Genomic DNA, 16,313 nt, shown 5'->3' with positions numbered 1-16,313 from the left:
CTCTGCAGCAGTAGGAGGCGGACAGAAGGAGGGGACCCTTCAGACCAATTCTCACCGAGGACGTTTGTAGCAGACGGGGCAGGTTCGCGAGACAGAGACCAAGAGACACCAAGAATTTTGGCCTGAGGACTGAACATGTCCTGGGGTCACTTCAGGCTTAACTGCAGAGGGCTGATTGTGACGCTGACCTTTCCCCTTTCTTTCCCTTCTTGCTTTTCACCCCCCTCCCCACCCCAACAGTGGGGGAGACAATGTTAGTTAGACTGTCCTAGTCTGGGTTACCTGTCCTTCCACTCACTGACCACGAGGTTTAAGAAACCCAGGCTTGGGAGCAGGTGCCATGAGTCTGAGCAGTGACCGTCTCTTGGCCATCACTGGAGGCTAACTGGAGCCACTGATGACCACACTAGAGCTTGGTCCTGGAGTGCTGCCCGTCTCCCACACAGTCCACTACCCTCCCTGTTTGCCAGCAAATCAAAAAAGCTTCTTGGTCCTTTTGTTCAAGACCTTGTCCTTGTTATTTGGATGGATGCAGGACCGAGTTTTGGGCATCAGACGGCATCACTGAGATGCAGAGAGGGCAGGAGAGGTCAGGGGAGTCCAAGATGGCTTCTGCCAGGCCCCGTGCAGGGCCATCTGAACCAGGTTCCCGCCTTGGGGGGTTTGCACCCCAAGATGTGTGGGGGTGTTGTGGGTCTTTTTTTTTTTTGTAAATCAGAATAACTTTAGTAAACTGTTGGGTATTATTCCAAAGTCATTTGCAACTCCATGAAGCATGCCTTCGAAGTACTTACTAGATAATGGGAGCGTGAAATTGGTTCTGGCAGTGGTGGTTAGAAGGACATATTAGAGCAAAATACAATTTTAGAATTGAAAAGTACCATAGATGTGCAACTATAACATAGACTCTGGACTTTGACTATTTGGATGAGAACCCTGACTCTTCTCACTTGGTATATTTGAGACCTTGAGCAAATTAGTCAATTCTCTATAGCTTAGTTTTTTGATCTGCCAGATGTTAGTATTATTAGCTTCATTCTGATCATTCTAGCTAGCAAAAAGATTATATGAGTTAATATGTTTATTTGAGGAACAGAATCTAACATCTCCAATGAGTTCTTTTTTTTTTTAATTTTTATTGTTGGCTGTTCAAAACATTACATAGTTCTTGATATATCATATTTCACACTTTGATTCAAGTGGGTTATGAACTCCCATTTTTACCCCGTATACAGATTGCAGAATCACATCAGTTACACATCTACTGATTTACATGTTGCCATACTAGTGTCTGTTGTATTCTGCTGCCTTTCCTATCCTCTACTATCCCCCCTCCCCTCCCCTCCCCTCCCCTCTTCTCTCTCTGCCCCCTCTACTGTCCTTCATTGGTGTTGTGGGTCTTGATGAAGAACCTCTAGACAGGGTGAGTCTAGCAGGATTCCCCTGAGAACCCGGAGACAGGGACCAGGCCACGCTCACCGCTGAAAGAGGCCCTGAGAGTCAGCAGCAGCAGGAGCAGGGGCTCCACGCATGCCCAAGGCCAGCTCCCGGGGGGCGTCCACTGCGGCTCAGCTGGAGCTCTCTGACTGGTGACCTCAATTCCAGTTCTCCGCCCACACGGAGCTTCATCTTGCTGTGGAGACCTCGGGGTCACAGGAGCTGCGTCAGGCCCTGGACTGGCCACTGACTTGTTTTCGCTGACAGTGTGCCGGGCAGCTCGGGCTTGGGCAGCACTTCTCAGTGGAACTGCCTTTCCACCCCTGCTCTTCCCAATGCAGCTGACCCCGTGAAGCCCAGGAGGACAGTGCTATCTCTACTTTATCTCACCTGGGGTGCAGCAGGGGGGGTCCCGGCTTTCTTTATGTGGGACCCTAACTTTGGAGAATCTGAGACTTTAGATTCTGTTTCTCAGCATCTCAAAGGCCTTCCAAGACAAAGTCGCCAACTGTCAGCAGCCCTGAGGTTGAAGCAGTCTTGATGACCCACTTACTTCTCTGGATGCCATCTTGTTTAGGTTTAAAAATATTTTTAAATGTGTTCATCCAATACCTCTAACAGTCTGCCAAATTTCTAGACCCGTCTTCCGTGTAAAGGCCACTGATCTTGTATTAATTGATGACACGGGGTTATCTTCACATAAGGGAAAGTGACCATGTTTGGATGTTCTCCAGTGACGGCAAGCCCAAGCCCAGGCCACGGCAAAACTCCCTGGAGCTGTCCCTGAAGAGTGGAGAGAACTCATGGGTCCAGGACCCTGTTGCACACAGGTCTCCGCCCAAGGGGCTGAGTGCCGGGTGGCGAGCAGCTTCGAGCCGGGCCTCCCCCGGCTCTTGGAGGTATCGTGGATTTGGACCCTTGGTCCACCTCTACTTCTGTGTAGCCTCTGCACATTGCTGGGCCTCTCTAAACCTCAGGTGCCCCAAGGTAAAACCGTCGTGAGAGACAGACAAGAGGTGTGCGAGGCTGAGCCTAGCCCGGCACCTGGTGAGCACTAGTCCTGGCTGCCCGCGGGGTCACAGGGCTCTGTTCCTGTCTGGAGGCTCTAGGGACATCTGTGCCCTGCGGTACCCAGCTCGGGAGCTGCATGGCCACGCTCAGGGCCCTCGGCTGCATCCCACAGCCTCGGGCAGTGCTCCTGGGCCTCACCCTGCCACCCTCTGGTTCTCAGAAGCTGTAAGGGCTCTCTGAATTTAAGGTCTTGGATTAGATTGAATCCCTTGGAAAAGCCGGGATAATGCTCCATAAAAGGTCCTCCAGTGTCATCTGCATCTCAAAGTCCTTTGCCATGTGTCACGCCTTCACAGGTTGGGATCCTGACACTTTTGAGGGCCCTATCCTTCCTACTACAGCCAGGGTCATTATTCGGTTCACTCAGCAAAGTGGCTGCAAACTCCCACCAAGCGCGGCTCTCATGGTTCAGCTAAGGGTTGGCCGGCTGTCGTGTCCACAGCCCAGCTGACCAGGACAGAGGGGCCGTTAGTCCACCGCGCGAGCGGCACGCTGGTTTCATACATGTGGCACAGAAGTTAACTAGTGAGATCAAAATAAACACACAGCCTCAGTTACCTTTTCCTTTGACCAGGTCCGAGACGGCCCTCCCTCTGGCTCTCGCCTCGAACCACCCGGTGGGGCAGCAAGGCTTACTCAGGACGAGCAGGAGAGAGAGAGACAGAGACAGGGCACGCCAGGGAGTGGGCTTTTGTTGGGGAACAAGAAATTCAGGGGAAAATTCCATCCAGTGAAGGTCGAGGGGGGCAGCACTCCAGGGTCAGGGTCAGTGACTGGTCTCAGGGTCAATGGTCAGTCACACCCCCACACGGACAGGCTCTCGCACCTGGAGAGGGTGGGGATTAGCTCTGACACAGTTTGGCCAGAACGCCTCACACCCAGTCAGGGAGGTGGCCAATCACGTGCGAGAATGGCTTCCCACAGGTTAGAGACAGGCCAACCAACTGGGGGAGTCGTACCACTGGTGCCCAGGGACAGCACGGGAGGCATGGTTCAGGGGAGAGAGGACAGGAGACCTCAGCGCACGCCCCAGGAGGAGCTCAGTGGAGACAGGTGACAGAGCAGCTCCGCCCTCACGGTGCCAGGCCGTGCAGAGCCTCCTCTCCCTCGTGGCGTTGTCTGGTGGTGGCCAGCTGGACGGGCGGTACCTAGCCCGATCCCACCCAGGGGGCGCTCCATGGGCCAGGCTGAGAAGCGGTGGCTCATCAGCGTCAGCCTGGTTTACCTTGCCAAGGAGCTGCTGTCCTCGAGTGCATGCAACAAGGTGGCTCTCCACAGACGGTGGCCGCCCGAGCTGCAGCATGCGTGATGGAGTCCCCGAAGGGCGTGAGCACCTGGACCTCTGGCTAGTTGCTCCCAGGGTTCCCTTAACCTGGTTAGGTTTGGGGGAATCTAAAGGGGATTCAGGGACACGGTGTTTTCCTGCCCCTCCCCCCGCCTTAGGAATGACACACACACAGAGAACGTCCCACAGGAGACTCGTCTTTAAACAGGAAGAAGTGCACATTGCCGGGGGGAAGTCTCAGTCAAGTTTCCTTAACACCCTCCCTTTCATGTGGGGTCCCTGACATTGGGGGCCTGGTGCCCCCAGGTCCCCCCTCTTGCTTCTTCACTCCAGAGGCTCCTCCGTCTCTTCCTGACCCTGCGGCTTTCTCGGGGAGTGTTATGACATTACTGGGACTTGACTCAGCTATGGAGCGCCTCCCCGACAGGTTGACCCCCGGCGAGAGCGGTTCTTGTCGACCACAGAGCACTGATTTGTGAGGCCTGCGGTAGACTGGTTTCTCAATTTCCCTAAATCCTCCTTTTACTACACTGTGGTTGGATACAGTGGTCGTTTGGTAGTTTCAAGTGAAGTTTTAGTAACAAATACCGACTGTTGTGAGATTTCAGTGAGAGCTGTGCTGAACAGGTGCTGAACGTCTTGGAGAGGCTCGGAGGAAGACCTCATTCCCCTCAGACCTCTTCATTCTTCTAAAATCTTTGGGAGTCTTCCACCGAATCCATCTGGAAGTCAAACAACCTACAGAACATGGTGAGTCACACGGCATTTGTCACCGTGTCACCTCGCAGAGACAGTTGGAAGCTCGGAGACCAACTTCCATTCCATACTGATGATGACCACTGGGTCCATCCCAGGCAGGGCTGGGGGCTCTGAGGCTCGCTGCTTAGAGTAGAGGCCTTCTCTTCCCCAGCACCTTCTCCTTGGAAAGAAGGGTGTGGGTGCGCGCACACACACACACACACACACACACACACACACCAAATCCTCTTGCTCTTGCTCAGTCTTTTTTTTTGACAGTGATGCTGCGGTTGCCTTTTAAGTGCACTTAAATAACATGAATAGATACATTTTTGAAGTATGTATGTTCTTGTTTCTGGTGCCCTTCTCTCTCTCTGGAGACTGGCATGGAGCCATCTCAAAAATATTTTGCACATAAAAGAAAGCTCTTCCTGATGTTGTATCAGAGGGTGAGACTTCAACCCGTGAGCCCGGCTGCTGGGCAGGCTCTTTACACTGCCCCCTGAGTGCAGCTAAAGTAGCCTGACTCCAACAGGGCAAAGCGGGCTGAGGGTGTGGGACCACTGGTACTCAGTGAAACTCTGAGAGCCAGGCATGATGGCATCGTCTGCAGCAGTGCAGCTCATTTGTTTAAAGAAACGTAACGTCACTTTTATGCATCAAGTTGCACAGACTCGAGGCCCCAGATAGTGGCTTTGCTGTGTCTCCCTGTGGGCCTGAGCATGCTCCCAGGAGACAGGGGAACATGGATATTCCTCCCTATGTGGGTGGCACTGCCAGTGCCCCTGGTCAGAGGTCAGAGGTGGAGGAGAGTGAATTCTGGGCCTGGACATCCGTCTTCACCTGCCCTTGGGCTCTGGAGTTCCCTGAGCACAGGCCTGAGGTCTCAGGCTGAGCTAATCCACTGTAGGTTCATCAAAAACTACAGGAAAACAACCACAAAGATACTGTGAAGAGTTTTCATTTCCAAATTTACTCAGGACCGCCCCCTTCCCTCAGAGACGTCCAGGAGTCCAGTGCCGTCTCAGATGCTCCAACTGTGTGCGGGTGTTCACTTTCCCTCACTGTGCTGTGACGAGCTGCCCGTGTGGCCGGCATTATGACAGCACAGGGGACGGCCTCACTGACGGAACACCCTGTGGCCCACCCACAGACTGCTGCTCTCCCCTGGATGCTGACCCCGACTCTCCGCCATCTCTGTGGGCTGCCCGCCCTCTGTGGTTCAGCCCTGGAGGCACCCAGCATGCCACCTTGGGGCTGGCTCCTTTCACTCAGCAGCATGCACTGGGATTTGCCCGAGTTCCCTGTAGGCCGTGGGCTCGTCCACCCGTCTGCGGCCTGTGTGGCCGCGCTGAGGACTGCTCTCCCACCCGCCGACTGCCTCCAGCGTGGCTGTTGGACGTGACATAAACACCTGCATGCAGGTTTCTTCTGTGTGCACAGTTCACATGTGCTGAGTAGGCAATGACTGCTTGCTGTGTAACACCTAAGGTGACATTTCTTCAGCTTGGGGTGGGGGGAGCAGAGTGTGGAACTGGCTGTGCCCTTGGAGTCGGTCTTGCTCGGCGTGGTGGCTGGGTTCCGCTCTTGGCTGCCCACTAGGTTCTTTGGGGGGTGCTGCAGCAGCAGCCCGCCATCAGCTCAAGGCACAAATCATGCTGAGCACCTCCGTGTCCTTAACTGCGTGTCTTCTTGGCTGGCATCTGTCACGCCTTTTGTCCCCTGCTTGGAGCAGGCTCTCTTTGTGGCCGAGCTCCCGGGCTCTCTGTGAGCTTGGCAGACGGCCTTTATCAGGTCTGGTTGTGGGACTCCTCCTTCTGCCTGTCTGTCCTCTCCTCTGAACAGCATCCTTGTGGCGCGGAAGCTCCTCTGGCTTCCTGGGTTAGTCCCACGCGCCTCTTGCCTCTGTGCTGTCCTAAAGCTCACTGACAAAGCCACGGGGGTCCCCCACCCTCTCCCCAGTGTTCTCCAACTCTGCGCTTTACCTCCAGGTCTGTGAACACTTGGAGCTGGGTTTTGGAGACGGGCCGTGTCTGTCCAGCGTCTTTTCTTCCTCCCTGGCTTTCCTCCCCTCTCCTTTGACATGGGAAATTCCTGATTATTCCAGGACCATTGGTTAAAGACCCCCTTCCCCCATTGAACTGCCCTGGCTGCTTTGTCCAAGATTAATTGACCGTACTTATCTAGGCCCATTTCTGAGCTTCCCCTGTGTCCCTGGGTCGGGGTCCATTCTTTTCTGCGATTTTGGTTATTGAAGCTCTATAGCAGGCCCTGAATCCAGGGGTGTGAATCCTCGGCTTTGTGGTCACTCTTTAGTATCAGGCTGCTGTTGTGAGTCTTTTGTCCTTAATGTGAGCTTTAAGACCAGTCTGTCAATTCTACAGTTTGCTGGGATTTTGGATGAGATGTTGAATCTTATAGTGAGTTGGGTAGAAATGGCAATTTAACAATATTTAGTCTCCCAATCCATGAACACAAAATGCTTCTCTATTAATTTGGATATTCTTGGATTTCTTTCAGTGGAGTTTTGCAGTTTTCTGTATGCAGATACTGTATGTTTTACCTATTTCCTGGGTTTAGTGTTATCATAAATGGTATTTTATTTGAAACTTTAAATTTTAATCATTCATGACTCATGTATAGAAAGCAATTGACATTTGTAAATCAGTGTTATATTCTGAGACTTTCCTATGATTGCCTGTTAGTTCCATATTGCTCTTGTTGCTAGGGACGGGGTGTGTGGGCTTGGGGAGTGACTGCTAATGACATACTGGATTCCTTTTCATGCTGGAATGTTCTGGAATTAGACAGTGATGGTGACTGTATAACCACGTGAATATACTAAAAACATCAGGTTATAAACTTTGAAAAGATGAATTTTATCAGGTAATTATACGTCAATTTTAAAAAGCTATCGGTGTATACATTTTAAATAGACACACAGACACATGGCCCTTCGGCCCCAAGCCATTCTCTTCCTACTGGTGAAGGGCAGGAAGAAGCCAAGGGACTTTCCAGGCCCTCGGGATTTAAGGCTGTTGGCTGAACTGGGACGGATCAGCTGAGCACGGTAGCCACAGAATTGGAAAAACCTATTTTTATTTGTCAATGTGGATTATACATGCAGTCTTAAAGAATGTGTGAAAATTGCCGTAGAACAAGGAGAATTTAATCAAATCACAGGTTTTAATTTCTACTTATTAAAAATCTGTACCCCTAGGTGGGCACAGTTGGGCCTCCTAGCGACTCAGGAGCCTGAGGCAGGAGGGTCACACGTTCCAGGACAATCTGGGTAACTTAGCCAGACCCTGTCTCAAGTTTAAAGAATTTTAAATCGATAACTTTTGCATATGAAAATACGAGCCAGTTACGAGACAACGAAAGAGAAGACTTCATTTATGAAAGCAATTCCATTCACAGCTAGTTCTAAACTTAAGTAAAGGACAAACCACTACAGGAAACCAACCCACTGCCGAGAGGGAAAGGGGAGTCCTAGTGAGGGAAAAGGCCGGGCAGACGGCACAGAGCTCACCAGCTTCAGGGAGGGTGCACACGCGTGCTCTCAATCACAGCCCAGGACAGCCATCCCGGGGACTCACCAACAGTGCAGATGAGAAGGAATTTGGTTGAAGAGCTCACTGTAGGCAGGGGCAGGCCTGTCCTACTGTGCCTCACACCTAGACCAAAGCCACTAAAACCCCAAGGTGCAGTGGTGAGACAGGCAAACCGTGGAAAAGAGTTTCCAAACCCAGAAAAGGCCAAATCGTCCAGGATGTGGGGACACTCTGGAGGAGCATCTCACCTTGGGGAGAGGGGGCGGGGGTGACTGCCTCCCATGCAGAGGGCCAGCGGACCTGTTCCCGGCTCCTGGGGATGGGCGAAAGAAACCTGGCCCTTCCACAAAGAAACGCAGGCGAAGCCCTCCAGGCACTGCAGGGAAGTGCGCCTGAGGCGCAGAAGCCAGAGGCATTAAAGGAAAAGACGGAAGAACCTGACGCTGTGAAAAAAGAGCCACTAAAGCAGAGAGACAGGACAGGGATGTGACCTGACAGCATGAACTCGCGCCCGGGGCTGTGGGGACGCTGCCTGGTCCTTCTGGAACTGCTGGGTGCGGTAAGATGATGATGGACGAAAACATTCACAACGGAGACATTTTAGCTCTTCCTGATGTCTATGGCTCATTGCATACACATGGCTACTTTGCATACATTCCATTTGGGGATCATTTCTGGGTCTTTTACATTTTATTGCCATTTTGAATGAGACCCTTTCCATTTTATCTTCTAGCAGACGAGGGCTAATGCATAAATAGACATGCATAGGCCCTCAGTATGAGAAGGACGCTGATGAGCCCATTTATTCAAGAGTGAGTTTGCTAGTTTTTGCTTTTTTAGGATTTCGGAGGGGCAATAAACGTAGCTTTTCACATCTCCTTGATTTAGAACTGGCTGAAACACACAGGAACAACCCAGGGAGAGCCAGCCGAGTGGGCTCACTAATCCTGCAACCTGAGCCATGACCTGCTCCTCTGCCTAGACAGACACCTGCAGGCAGCTGGCCCCTGTGTGGCTGAGGCAGGCTGCATGGACCACAGAGCCTCCGTGGGCAGACGAGGCTGGGAGGAAGCAGAGCCTGCGCTCACCTGGCCCTCCCCACCCAACCAACCCCTCCCAAAGGGAGCCGGACAGGAGGACAGAAGGGCCCTGTCCTCCACAAAGTTCTCACAGGGACTCTCAGGCCAGAGGAGGCTTCCAGAGATGCTGATTTTTCTCTGGTAGCTGGAACATCTGGTCACTTTTCTCCCCTCCGACTGTCTACTGACATTGGTCCTGGGGCAAGGCACGGTGGGCTAGGACCTGCCAATCCATGGGTGCTCTGTGCAGGGGCCTCATGCTCGTCACTGGGACCGCCCAGAGACACGGCTCTCAAGACAGATCCACAGGGCAGTGGGGTGTGGGCACTGCTTCAGGGCGGGGCACACAGGGCACCAGGCGGGTGCCAAGCATGGGCATGTGGCCCCACCTCAGCCTCACCGACCCATCTGCTTTTCCCAAGAGCGGCCGTCAGATCTGTCTCTCATGCACACTCTGCTAAGCACTAGGGGCACAGTCCTGGGTGTGCCTTTCCTCCTGTGCAAGGCAGATCATAAGAGCACCCTCACAGAGGCCGTTTTGACAATGCACGATAATGACTGTCAAGCACTTATTAAAAACTCGGGGACAGAACGCTGGCTATTTCCAGATGCTGAATCGCAGCGGCACAAGGCGCACTGACTGCCCCTGGCTCGGGCTCTTCAGGTTTTCCACTTCTTCCTGTTTCTGTGCTGCCTCACGTCCTCCGACCCGCCCCTTCTCCCTTCAGTGAGTAGTTTTCCTCTCGCCGTGTTGGGGAAACCAAGCACATCTCCTCTATACTGTTCATTTCTGTCTTTTAGAAAATGTTCTTAGAGACACAGTGTCTCCGACACCCTGGGATGCACAAGTCTCTTCCAAGCACCTGACTGCTTGCTGGGAGTGGGGGCCTTGGCTTTGCTGTAGAGCTCAAGGCGTGAACTGGCCATCAGTGGTCTTCCCTGACCTCAGACTCCATTTTTCCATCATTTATCTCAGTCACATGCAAATTTTCCCTCTACCAGGAAATGTCAACTTAATCATTTTGTATAATGATTTACATTTTATGTAAATGTAGTGGAGTCTTGAATAAATCAACACCACAAAACTTGACAAGTATCAGTCAAATCACCATGGAAAGAATTGCCTTCTCCCGAGAAAGCACAGCCGCTGACATGGCACCAGCCTCCCGCGAGCGCTGGCTCCTAGGAGACCCTGGGTGTGTTCATCACCTGTGAGCACAGTTCTGACGTGGAGGGAAAGTGAAGTGGCCATGTCAATGGGAGCTGCACGAATCCTCGAATGCAGGAGCACCGAGAGCTCCCAGCAGCCCTGGCCTGGCTTGCTCTCCGCCCTGAGACTCTGCCCCGAGTCTTGCAATCCTACCTTCTTACTGAGAACAGCTGCTGGCAGAACAGGAAGCTCAGAGGTGGAAGCAGACTTCACTGTTATTTCCATGCCCACTTTACTTTTTTAGGATCTATATTTTTTCTCACTTATTTGTTTGATTTTGTTGGTTTGGAATTTTTCCCCCTCTATGATCTCAAGGGATCTTTTCTCAGGTCTAAAAACAAAATCCTAACTTTTCACGTTTAAATAAAATAACCAGAGATCTGGAATACAGAGACGCGTAATGTTTTGCAGGGTATAGACATAATCTTTCTTCCAGGAAAAATTCCTTTCAGATGTGACTAAATCAGAAACACATTCCCCCTTTGTCAGATGAGACTGCTTACCAGGGAGAGGAAAGGCAGCCTCAGGACGGCTCAAGGGCCAGATCCACGGGGACAGGAGGGCAAGCCCGGCGCCGGGGCTCCCTGGGCTCTGGCTCCTGGGAGCACTGGGAATCTCAGCAGCTGGGGGCACCCACCCGGAGCAGCCCGGCTCCCACCTGGGAGGCAGGGCCTGAGCCTGGGGCCAGCACAGGACGGCTCCTCACTCAACCATTGCCCTTCCCGTATCCCTAATTCCTGCCTTCAGAAAGTCTTTATTTTTAAAAGGGAATCAGACTATTCCCATTTATTTCCCCAATTGACATGACATTTCAAGTAAAGTCAAAAATATCCTGAGTGTAAAAAATGACACATCTGCTTCTTTTGGTGTGGGATAACTGGGATCACAGGATCAACTGCAAAATAAAACTCTGTGAGTTGGGCCTCTCCCCTGGAAGGGATGCAGCAGTGCACGAGGCCAGAGTGGCCGCTGCTGCTCCAGGAATGCATCAGGTCAGCTACACACACGGTTCCCTCGTGAGGTCCTCCAGCCCCCTGCGCCAGCCAGGAGCACTCCACAGCACTCTGGCAGAATTCTCTTGCCGTAAGCAGCACCCACAAACACAGCCCTCACACAGACTCCTGTGAAAGCCTGTGCAGAGGTGGCTTAGCGGCCCTCTGTAAATACAGGCTGCAAACACTGTCCCTCAGCAATGACCCGATGCGGCAGAAGCAGCCTTTGGTCAGCATACCCACAGGAAGGTCCCCGAATTCCAAAACCAGGTACTGGACCAATTTTTTTTTCAGTTGTATAAGATACTAAAATTGGAATCTCACCTTTTTGTGTTTTAGAATTTGATACAAAACCAGCCACAGTCTTTAAGAAGATCTTTCTCCATCACCTTGAACATCAGTGTCCGCTATTGTCCATTAGGCGCTTCCACTGAAAATCTTAGAAACCATCGTGTGAATGAGGCATGTGATTCCTACTAAGAACAGGGAGCGCTAAGCAGGAGTATGACAGTGAGTTCCACGGGTAGGTGTGTTTATAAAAACATCATACTTTTTACAGTAAATGAGAAAAAGGTATGGAAAAGCCTGTGTTTGTTTAGTAAATATCACGTATCTATTCAACAGTATATTCATATAGGAAGAAGAATTTGCAAAGATCCTTAATGATTGCTTTAATAGTTTTTATGTATAATCTCATTTTTTTCCACTATGGCAAACATAGAATTCTTTGCAAAACTAATGGGATATAGTAGTAAGGAAGGATTTTGTACCCAATATATAACTTGTCTAGAAACCAACTTACTTGATTTGAATTTGAAAATCAACATTATTTTAGATAAACTTTGACTCCCTGTGTTTTGAATAAATTTCATTAAAACTTGATAAACAGAGAGGCAAAATAAAGTGAAAATTATGTCCGTCAGCTCCAGGCAAATATTAATTCTCACTTATTGAGCACTTTGGGCATCATAGCCAACAAAACTGTCTACAGCAAAACTAGTTTGAACAAAGACCCAGAGACGTCCAGGGGTTGGAATATTCCCTGATTTCCCCTCATGGGATCTGGCCAGCGTCTCTCCAGGCTCAGCAGGTAGGCATGGGGCTTTGTAGGAGTGGCCTGGTGACCTCCGCCCACCTGGCTGGGTGATGGCCGCTGCCTGTGGAGAGGATGCGTCCTTTACACACAGGAGTTGTGGCTTCTCCAGTGACCTCTCTTGCTGCATGTCCTTGAGAAAACAAAAGTACGTCTGCTTTCCAGTGCCCCCAGAATAACAGCTGTGGCTGGCGGTCTGCCCAAGAGAGACCTTAGACACGGCATGGCTGCCAGAGCTTCAGACCAACACAGGCCACTGTCAGGAAGTCCCCACTGGGCCGTAGGTCTGGGCAGAGCAGTCAGTTCTTAGCGAGGACAGGGCACATGTTTCTGGTGTCTCCTTGCCACACACAAGCATTAAAGAATCCAGCCTACTCTACTGTCACCATCAACAATTTTGCTGAAGGCAAAGTAAACTGTGTTCCTCTCCCCAGGGAGAAACTGTGTTCCTCGACTCTCCGGAAGCTTGGGATAATCAGGGGAGAAAAACGGTTTAAGCAAATGCAGTTTACTCCTTAGTAAAGGCTGTTCAGATTCCGGCCTTTTCTCCCAGTTCTTCATTTCTACATTTTAGGGGGAAATATGCTTTCTCTGGTTACTGGAGGGAAAAGAAGGTCCAGAAACTTCCCTCAGACCACACATGACTGCGGCTCGTCCTGTGCGCCCCTTCCCGGCTGGCTTTTGTCCTGCGCTGCCCCGAGCTCCTCACCAGTTCCCGCCACGTGACGCAGCCAGGGCACCGCCAGAAGCCCTGAGCTCACCGGCAGCTCGTTTCCCAGGGTAGCACTGTGGATGGTGGCACCTCCCTCACCCAGGAACCCGGAGCCCGGCCAGGCCAGCATTCCTGACCCTGAAACTCGGGGGCCTCAGTCATGACCTTTCATGCCATTACACTCACACACTTAGTGTCTCATCTCCATACTTCTACCCCAGCACTGAGGTGGCCTCGGGATGTCCCCACCCGGCTGTGAGGACAGGTTGCATGTCATCGGGCCCGCCTGCCCATCCCAAGGGAGAAGCCTGGCACCTGGTTGGCACTAGAGTCACAGCTGGGGACCAGGCGAGAGCCCTTTAGATACCCTGAAGGGCTCTAGGCGTCTGCACCAAGAGCCACCCACAGGGAGGCTTCTGACTGTTACAGGGTGTGTGAGGACAGCAGGTGAGGAACGCTCTCGCCACGGAGCCGGCGCATTTGGCCCTCGTGCTCAAGAGGGCAGTGGCCGCGGCCCAGCGCGCAGCCCCAGCCCAGCTCTGTGAGCCTGGCGCTCAGGCGGCCTTCCCGGGCTGGGGCAGCAGATCTCTGCCTGTTGTCCTTCTGCTCCAGTTCAGTGACTCTCTCCTGCCCCTAGATGTCTGGACTTTTAAGGGGACCAAGAAAGGGGACAAAGAGCTTGGACTAGGGCAATCACTGCCACCGGTCCTCCCGCTGGCCCATCTGTGAGGATCCCCCAGGGACACGAGTGGACACCTGATGGAAGGGCTGGTGTCTACCTCACACCAGCGGCTCCACCACCCAAGGAAGCCGTCCCCCAGCCTGTCCTCCTCAGCCAGGATAAACAGCAGGCTCCTTGCACTCAGGACTCCGTTCCCTGCTCTCTGTCATCGTGGGGGTGCCCAGGGGAGAACACGCAGGGGTCTCTCTGCCAGTCTTCACAGGGACCCCGAGTGCCTTCCACGCGGCACCCCTCTCCGTGCAGTCAGGGGGATCTCAGGGAAACGAGGCCTGGCGGTCTTGGAAATCGTCCAAGATTGACAAAACATGTGGCCCAAGCTGCTGTGGCTCGGGTCCCCTCCCCAGGCCATGCAGGGCCCCCAGGCACACCAGGCATCCCAGGTTCCTTGCTACATTCTGGGGAGGCAGGGCCCTGTGGCCGCCAGCTAGAGCTGCACAGGGATCATGAATGTCCACAGGAACAGCCCAGGAAGGCGAGTCTGCATTCTCCTTCCAGTCCCTGGGTGGAGCTTGCTCTGTGCCACCACGGCAGGTGCTCCTGTTCCTAGTGGCTCCATCAGGGCTGGCCAGGAGGCTTGGCAAACCATGTCTCCATCAAAACCATCCTCACCATTTAAAAAATATACTAGAGAGATTTTCAATCAAACATGCAAAAGTCAGACTTCACAACTTTGTAATCTTAGAAATGTGCTTAACATGAACAGGTGGAAAGGTTTTCCTCCCCCTGGAGAGACCCTGACTTTCCCACCTCCCACTTTATGGACGTTTCGGTGCACACTGAAAGTACCCAAAAGCCAGCGAGTCACAGAGTTTGGCGACCCCTCCTTCCAAGCTGGGTGCACCCTCTCGTAGGTTTGTGCTCTCAGAAGAGTTCGTGCGCACACTCTCTCCTTCATTATGATTTACGTCCCGGAGTCCACTCATCCCATCTGCACATGGAGCCCAGCGCCTGCCTCTCCTGGACAGGCCTGTGTGCTGCTCTCCACAGCTGCCCTCCCAGCCACCAGCTCCCCGCCCAGAGAGCAAGTGCCGGCAGACGCAGGCTTTGTTGATGGTGCCTTTGTTCCTTCCTTTCTGAGTGGGAGGACGGTGCAATCTGGTGCGGAGAAGAGTGTGAACCAGCCAAGCACCTTCTCTGCCCCGGATGGCTGCAGGCATCCTCCTTGCTGGAGTCTGGGTCGCTGGCTCAGCTTTTCTCCTGGGGGTCAGCAGCTGGCCACTGGCCGAGCATTGGCAGTGTGAGCTAGGTTGTCCACTGCTTCACACACAAACAAAGACAGAGAATGGTGAAGCCCAGGGTCAGGTGCACAGGACAGAGCCACTTTTCTTAAGCAGCTGGTGCTACAAGATTCATTGAGCAGATCGACTCTCACATCCACCGCCTGCTCTACTCGCTTCCTCTGTGGGCCCAAACCCATCACTTGGTTTTAAAGCAGATTTTGAAGTGCGCCATCTTGGTTTGATCACAGTTCATGGAATACGTAGACCAAGGTTTACAGCCTCATCAGAGATCTCGGTCTCCTGGTGGAAAACCAGACTGTTTGTTAACTCTTCACCGAATCAGAGCGGCGCTGCTGGACCACCAGACACACAGTGATGATGATGCCCTTGTTGCTGATTAGAAGTAAATACAGCTTCATCCTGTGACATGCTGAAGAGATACAGAAAGGCGGCTGCAAAGAGGAAGCCTGGGGGTGGCTCTGCTGAACCAGACCCTTGGGAAAGCCCGCCATGCGTGCCCAACTGGCCACTGCTTCCAGTACTGGCACCAAATGAAGTGGCACGCGGGAGTACTCTGGGTCTGCATTCGTCACCTACGGGATTCAGCCACAGTTTAGGTCATTCCTGAAGAGCCACCACAGGACATGATGCAAGTGTCAGGAGAATCTCGGACAGAGTTCTCGCCCCGGCACGGCCCAGAAGCTGTGCAGGTCACCAGGACTGCCCATCTGCCGGCCGTCTCCTCAGTCATCAGGGAAGACACGTGAGCGACTTGGTTTCAGCGTGGAAGGTCCTTGTCATCTTGCGTAAAATGGTATAGCATCACGACAGTCCGGCGAGACTACACGTGGGCGACTGTGTGCAGGAGCTGGAGCTCCAATCCATTTCTGAAAAGCAGGTAAAACCCCCAAAAAGCACTTTGGAAAAACCTCCGCCTTTCCTGTAACCAGTAATGACACGCCTAAGTCTTTACCAGGGAAAGGAGGCCATGCGTCCATAAAAAATAAGACACACAAAAGTGGACTTGGAGGGTGTTTTCAAAAAAGAGTCCAATCAGAGAACCACCCTAAGATCCTTAAGAGAGGATGGATGGACCTGCGTCTCACTCCCAGCCGAGCACGTGACAGTCATGAAGCCACAGGTCAGAGGGCAGCGTGCACACATCTTTAAAACCACTACG

This window comes from Marmota flaviventris, chromosome 7 (assembly GCF_047511675.1).
Source record: "Marmota flaviventris isolate mMarFla1 chromosome 7, mMarFla1.hap1, whole genome shotgun sequence".
In the NCBI taxonomy this organism is placed as follows: Eukaryota; Metazoa; Chordata; class Mammalia; order Rodentia; family Sciuridae; genus Marmota; species Marmota flaviventris.
This window is presented reverse-complemented; position numbering follows the sequence as displayed.